Raw genomic sequence first — 8,004 nt, 5'->3', positions numbered from 1 at the left:
ATTTTTCTATTTGATTCTCTTCGCTACCTATTTTTCATTAAGAATCTCATTATAGGGGGCAGCTAGGTGGCTCAGTGAATTGAGAGCTAGGCCTAGAGACAGGAGGTCCCTGAGTTCAAATCTAGCCTCACCCTGGGCAGGTCACTTAACCCCCACTGCTTATCCTTTATTGTTCTTCTGCTCTGGGACCAATATACAGTATTGATTCCAAGATGGAAGGTAAAGATTAAAAAAAAAATTAACGATTCTATTCCACTTGCTACTGCATCTTATAAAAGTTCCAACAGGCTATCTGAAGTCTCATTCCCTAGAAATCTCCCCTCCCCTACCTCTGCCCCAGTCTATAATATCCTTACTAAGTCACTTTTCCCAGAAGAAGAGGGGAGAACCAAAGGAAGAAAGAAAAAGCCTAATTTATGAGCTATTAAGTCTATACCGTTAAGTTTTCACTCCTAAAATTGCCATACCTAACAGTCTAGTAAGAAAAGCACTAAATTCTCTTACAGAAGACCCAGGTTCTAGTCCAGTCAGAGCACAAAGTAATTGGACTATCTTGGGCAAGTTATTTAACCTTTGTTTGTAAACTGGGATGTAAAATTAAAATGAAAATGAAAAAAAAAACTAAAATTACTTCAAAGTCCATTTCAAAGCCAATGTTCTAAAACACCATGAAGTCAACCTTATCAGAAAAATCTCCTTCCCTATCTCCAGGAATAGATCCTGCTACACCTCACCTATCAAAAAAAAATTAATTTAAAAAAATTCTCACTGTCTCAGGGAACCCAAGCCTGAAATCTAATGCAAATCAGAGAGCAAGGAACTCAAACAGCAGTTGTAAGAGCTAAAAGAAATGTTGGGACAAGGGATCACTATCACCAAATAGTTCCCAAATGACAAATATTTGCCAAGTAGTCATTGATTACCTGGCCTTTTATCAACACCTAGTGAGATTCATGGAGTTTGGGTAAGAGGTTTCAGACCTCACAGAACTACACTGGGGAATCCCATATTGGAGGTGATTCTTAGGAAGCTGTCAGTGCCTGAGGAATTAAGATACATGCTGTGTATTCGTCACAGAAAAACACAGAAAACACCCCTAAGCGGGAGGGGGAGGGGGTTCTGAATAGAAGAAAGCTAGCAGGAAAAATGCAAGTAGATTGGCAAGTTGATTGCAGCAATCTGGGACATGAATAATGCTAGTTGATGTTTGTTTGAGAAGCAGGCTAAGGCTGGTGGTCTCCAAATTCCTTTAAATAATGGGGCTTTATTTCTGCTTGTCCCTCCCCTTACACCTGGTTTCTCTACAACAAATCCCAATAAAGTCAAGTGAAAGCAGTGGGGCTTGCCAGAGGGAAAGAAGCTCCTTATAGAAGGTGAGTTTAAATGTCCTTGATACAAAACCTGGAAGTAAACTATCCTGGAATGACCTCACCTTGTTCTCTTTTTTTCCTTTCCTCAGCCCAAGTTGTCTTCACCCTCCAGCTAAGATATCTCCATTGACTGTAATAGAAAAATTCTTAGGTCTAATCAGTCAATCAATATTTATTAAGCACTTACTATGTCTGAGGCAGTGGTCTAAGCACTAGGGATACAAAGAAGAGCAAACATTGACCCTGCCCTCCAGAATTCTGCTTGAGAATGGTAATGCCACAGAGTGGTGTGACAAGAGTCATAGTTTGTTTCTTATGTATGAAGGGAGGTGGTCCGAAGTCTGGGGCCAGCACACCTAGGTAAACTCCTGGGTAAATGCCACAGTTAAGGATCTGGAGTTAAGGATCTGGAAAGCAATACGTGAAGGCAGAAAGGGAGTCATGTCATTTCCCTGGGATGCAAGAAACCATCAGTGGTATTCACTGTTGGTAATTCTGCGGGTTTTTCCATCATTTGAAGTGGCATGCTATTTAAAAACAACAACAAAATAGTGTTTATTAGCTTGGTCAAGTAAGAAAACCTCCAAAAAGTGGGTTATGGAAGGATATACCAGAGAGTCAGTAGACAAAGAGCCAGTGCCAAACATTCCATTAGCTCCCTAAGAGATGGTGAGGGATGGTGTGAGCCTATGCCTGCAGCCAATGGTGTCAGAGCAACAGGAAGACAGTGCATTATGGATGAAGTTTCTAAGGAACTGGATCATGGACTGAACAATGAGCATATACACACAAGCAATTCTTGGCAATCCCAGGCCAACAGTGTTTGCAAGCTTAAAAACCAGTCCAACTACACACACACACACACACACACACACACACACCTTTATTTTTATATAAAACATCGGAGTTATGTGTGGACAGCCAGAAGCATCATCTCAGTAAGATTTCCACAGCTAAAGAAATCCTGACAACTATGCCCAAAAGGTGCTAAAAGACTGTCTGCCCTTTGACCCAGCCATAGCATTGCTAGATTTGTACCCAAAGAGATAATAAGGGAAAAGACATGTACAAGAATATTCATAGCTGCGCTCTTTGTGATGGCAAAAAATTGGAAAATGAGGGGATGCCCTTCATTTGGGGAATGGCTGAACAAATTGTGGTATATGTTGGTGATGGAATACTATTGTGCTCAAAGGAATAATAAAGTGGAGGAATTCCATGTGAACTAGAATGACCTCCAGGAAGTGATGCAGAGCGAAAGGAGCAGAACCAGGAGAACCTTGTACACAGAGACTGATACACTGTGGTACAATCAATTGTAATGGACTTCTCTACTGGTAACAATGCAATGATCCAGGACAATTCTGAGGGATTTATGAAAAAGAAAGCCATCCACATTCAAAGAACTGTGGGAGTTGAAACACAGAAGAAAAACTTGATCACAGGGGTCGATGGGGATATGATTGGTGAAGTAGACTCTAAATGATCACCTTAATGCAAATATTAATAATATGGAAATAGGTCTTGTTTAATGACACATGTTAAACTCAGTGGAATTACACTCCAGCTACAGAAGGGTGTTGGGGGGAGGGGAAGGAAAGAACATGAATATTGTAACCATGGAAAAATATTCTAAATCATCTAATTAAATAAAATTTAAAAAAAGAAAGAAAGAAAAATCCTGACAGAGGAATCCAGCATGCAAGAGGCATTATCCAGTCACCATCAGTGGAAAAGGATTTGAGACCCCTTTGCAAGAGACAGTATCACTCTGCTAAAGTGATAAGGACTGCAAATTTTGGCCAAAAAAGACATTGATGATCAAATTTACACTCCTTCCTATTCCTGTAAAAAGACCCTCTATCTCTCAATTTTATGCATTTTCCCTGGCTATCTACTAGGCCTAGAATGCTCTCCCCAATCTCTGCCTCCTGACTTCCTTTAAAATAAAACTAAAATCTAATTTGCAAGAAGTCTTTCCTGCTTTCCCTTAATATTAGTGCCTTTTTCTTCAGAAATTATACTGTACATGTATTTTTTGGCAGATTGTTGATACCAAATTTGGTATGTGTCATTTCTCCTGTTATAGTATTAGATTCTTGAGCATAAGAATTTGTTTTGGAATGTTTTGGTCTTTCTTTGTAGCTCCAATGTAGCACAATTCCTGGCACATAAACCACTTAGTAAATGCTCATTGACTTAACTTACCTGAAGAAACTGCTGAAGGTATTAAGATCTATAATGGGTGATAAAAATCTCTAACATAGACTGAATCTCATAGTCCACCAGATGCTGCCAGAAGTCTCTGGACTCTTGTTTGGGACTAATGTCAACAAAGACATTTTTGGACTGAGTCTTTGAAAAGTTGGAATCTAGTCCAACTCCTGTAGTGATGAGATATTAAAGTAGTTAATATTGCAAGAGACAACCATCAACATTATTGCTCTCTGATAAGCTATATTATCCTATGTTGTTCTTCAGTGTTCTGATCATGATGTTAAATGCCTTTAGCCCAAATGTTATCTCTGGAAGATTTGTTTCCAAATTGGCTTTGTGTCTTTTCTCCATTATAGGAGCAGGGAGAAGACAAACCAATTGCATATTTTTCACAGAAATTCCTACTTCTACAATCCATAGATTGTAGGTCACTATGTGATCTGAGCAAGGTCTGTTATTGCTTCTTTTGTCCTTGATTTCCATGGACTACTTTAATAGAGTTAGCTAGATTGCTCAGTGGCTAGAGAGCCGGGTCTGGAGGCAGGAAGACCTGAGTTCAAATCCTATAACAAACTGTGTGACCTTGGGTGAATTGCTTCACTTCTGTTTGCCTTAATCTACTGGGGAAGGAAATAGCAAACTACTCCAGTCTCTTTGCCAAGAAAACTCCATATTGGATCATGAAGAGTCAGACACAAATGAACAACAGTAACAACAACTTTAATATGTTCAAGAAGCATGTAGTCACTCTCACAGTAATAGCATCTGAATGCTATTATTATTATTATCTGAATCTAGAGGCTTTCCTTAGCTGTATCAATGATTCAAAAATCCAAGCCATGATTATATTTATTAAATCAAAATTTGGACTAACAACAACAACAACAACAAAACAGGAAATGGGTGGGAATGTGAACAGTTTCCTGATCTTATTCAATTCAGCAAACTTTGAGAGGTAAGCACCAAGGATATAAAGAACAAATGAAAGCCTATAACCCTCAAATAGCTCAGCTCTTTAAAAATGGGGCAACCCACAATATACAAATTACTTGTTTATGGAAATTTATTTTGACATCTCTTAGAATTCGGTACCATAAACACACCCTTATTTTTTGAGGGAATCATGGAAGTAGACAAATTATATCAATATGTGATTTTTTAAGTTCAGAAATAAATTGTTATTTAATAGATAATGATAACTACAAAGATTAGTGTTCCTTGATACTTTTTCATTTTCCATATTTATTTACTAATAAAATATTATTCCTGTAACTCTATAATTAACAATGGGTTTGTGAGATGAATCAGAGACTGATTCTTATAGCTATCCAGGGTTTTCATTTTCTTTTTTTAAAAAACTCTTACCTTCCATCTTAAAAGTAAAATACTAAGTACTGTTTCCAAGGCAGAAGAGAAGGAAGGGGTACTAGGCAATTGGGGTAAAGTGACTTGCCCCAGGTCACACAGCTAGGAAATATCTGAGGCCACCTATGAACCTAAGACCTCCCAACTCCAGGCCTGGCTCTCAAGCCACTGAGCCACCTCCATGCCCCCATCCAGGGTTTTCTGGTGATATGCAGTCTATTCCTTATTCAACAATACTGAAAATTTTTATTTTTCAACTTCTTTCCTCACATTTTTTGGAGTGTAAAATTGAATAGACAGCAGACTCTATGGCCCTACTCTCCCAGCATGGCACAGGTTACATGAGGTTAAACTTTAACTACACATAGTTCTAGTTAGAACCGGCTGCTAAAACTCTCCCACAAGCTTGCTGATGCAGCACACTAGAATCCCACCTTCCTCGCTGACCTTCCTGGTTAATTTTTAGAAACTCTCCTTTTGTTATTGGTCCATGTTCCCTGACTCTTTCACCCCACCCGCAATGTGACAACAGCCACAACCAGCCCTTTGTCTGAGAACCCTGTGTCAACCCAGGTCCCCAGGGGTGCTGTGCTTCTGACCAGAGCCCATCCCTCCTGTTTGTCTGGACCACCTCCCAGCTGCTGCTCTAGTATAGCTCCAGGGGGGGAGGGGGGATAGCAAAACCCCCTGGGACTCTCACCCTGAATGAATGCCATCTATCTATATTGTATCCCCCTTTGCAGAGCCCCACTGTATCACAAATCATTTTGATCCATTTGCCACAACTCTACCCTAAGACATTCAATCAATAAACATATATTAAATACCAGTTAAGTGCCAGGTACTGTGCCAAGCCCTGGGGTTACAAAAAGAGGCAAAAAAAAAAATCCAGTCCCTCTCCTAAATTTATGGCCTAGTGGAGGAGACAGCATGAAAACAGATATCTCCAAAGCTAGTTATATATAGGATCAATACATAAAATTAACAGGAGGAAGGCGCTGGAATGAAGAGGGGTTGGAGCCCACCTCTTGTAGAAGGTGCAAATTTAGTGAGATTTAAAAGGCACAAAGGCCTCAGATGCCATTTCAACCATAGTGGGGGCCCTTCCTTGAGGTTTGGGTAGCATGTCCAAGCTGAGCCCCACTGGTGTGGTCAGACCACCTCCTCCCTATTTCCAGGACTGCATACCCCTAACTTGGGTCATGTAGCAGAATATACTGAACAGCAGCAACAGATTCTGATGTTGGGAGTCAGTTCAAGTTCAGAAAACGATCATTTTGACCATTTTGGCCCAAGGCAAAAAGCAGGGATAAGGGTAAGCTGGAAAGGAGGACATAGGGCAGCTGGATGACTCAGTGGATAGAGAGCCAGGCCTAGAGATGGGCAAGGGGGAGGGGTGGGGTTTCATAGGTTCAAATTTGACTTCAGACACTTCCGAGCTGGGTGACCCTAGAAAAGTTACTTAACCCCCCAATTGCCTAGCCCTTACCAGTCTTCTACCTTAGAACCAATACTTAGTATTGATTCTAAGACAGAAGGTTTAAAAAAGGGGGGGGGGGGGCGGGGAGACAGAGGAACAAAAATACTGAGTGTGGCCAACATAAACAGGGAGTTCACAACATACTTGTACATAGCATACCTATATGCCCACTCCTCAGTGACAATGACTTTCAGGACAATGAATGATCAAAGAGGAGATGCAAAGTAAAATCCCTTTGCACCATTGTAGTTGAAAAAGCCTACAAAGCTACAAATCAGGAAAAAAATAAAAGTCCCTCAAGTCAAACCCACAGCACCAGGGAAAACAGGAACTTCCAAGGCTCAAATGGTTGGAGCCTCTATAGACTAAGTACCCATCCAGGAATGGAGGCAGTTAATCCTCTTCCAAATCCTAGATTTTCAGTGCTGACCTGAGATAAAACAGGAAGTACCTCAAACATTCTCTTGTGGTAAGGAAATGAAATGTCCCAGGCAGTTGAATAGACTGAGGGATCTAGTTCTCAGGACAGGGACTTCAAGGACTGAGTTTGGCCATTATTCAAGAAAATTTCTGGTTAAGGGAAGAAGGGGCAGAGAAATCAATAACTGAGATCAGGACTTTCATGCTGGATAGCCTTTGTACCTAGTTCAAGACCCAGCTCCTTCCCAAATAGAAGTCAAAATTATTATGAGAACTCTATAGTTGTTATTCTATAGTTCTCCAGGCCACTGACCTTTTGTTTATGCCTTCTTAAAAAGCTGTCCCCAATTCATTTCAAAGAACTCATGTGCCTATATTATACATCCCAAGGAGGAGGCACTAACCCTCCAAACCTGTCAATACCCTAAAGCGTAGCTCTCATTTTTCTTGGATATGAATTTTACTTTCTCTGAATTGGCAAAAGCCATATATATATTCCCTTCTTAGAAAATAACAATTTACAAAAATAACAGGTACCATGTATGCCAAATAGCAGAAATATTATGAGCACTTCTCCTGCTTTTTCCCCTGGATCTTTTAAATTGTATTTTCAGCTCTGAATTCTCTCCCTTGAAGCTTCCCTGACTCTTCTTCCCTCCTTTGACAAATCAAGAAGGGCAAGATCTGTTGTACTCATGTATAATCAAGATAAAAAGATTCTAGCATTAGCTATGTCAAAAAACCTCAAACATATGCCTTAAACTTTCCTTTTGAGTTCATCCCCTCCCTATCTGGAGGTGTATAGTATGTTTCATCAGGAGTTCCCTAGACTTGGGTTGCTCAAAGTTCCTAAAACCTTCAAAGTTGCTTATCTTTACACTATTATTACTACATTGTCATCCTGGTTCTGCTCACTTCATTTTGCATTATCTCATGTCTTCTTAAGTTTCTCTGAAATATTCCTTCATCATTTCCTACAGCACAGCAACATTCCATCAACTTCATATACCATAACTTGTTCAGCCATTCTCTGACTGATGGGTATCCCCTCAAATTCCAATTCTTTGGTACCACAAAAAGAGCTGTTATATTTTTGTACTTATTGGTCCTTTTCCATTCTTTGATCTCTTTAGGGTTACTGACCTAGTATCA

The sequence above is a fragment of the Monodelphis domestica genome, chromosome 7 (genome assembly GCF_027887165.1).
Source record: "Monodelphis domestica isolate mMonDom1 chromosome 7, mMonDom1.pri, whole genome shotgun sequence".
NCBI classification, from domain to species: domain Eukaryota; kingdom Metazoa; phylum Chordata; class Mammalia; order Didelphimorphia; family Didelphidae; genus Monodelphis; species Monodelphis domestica.
The sequence above is the reverse complement of the archived record's forward strand: the minus strand, read 5'-3'. Positions refer to the sequence as shown.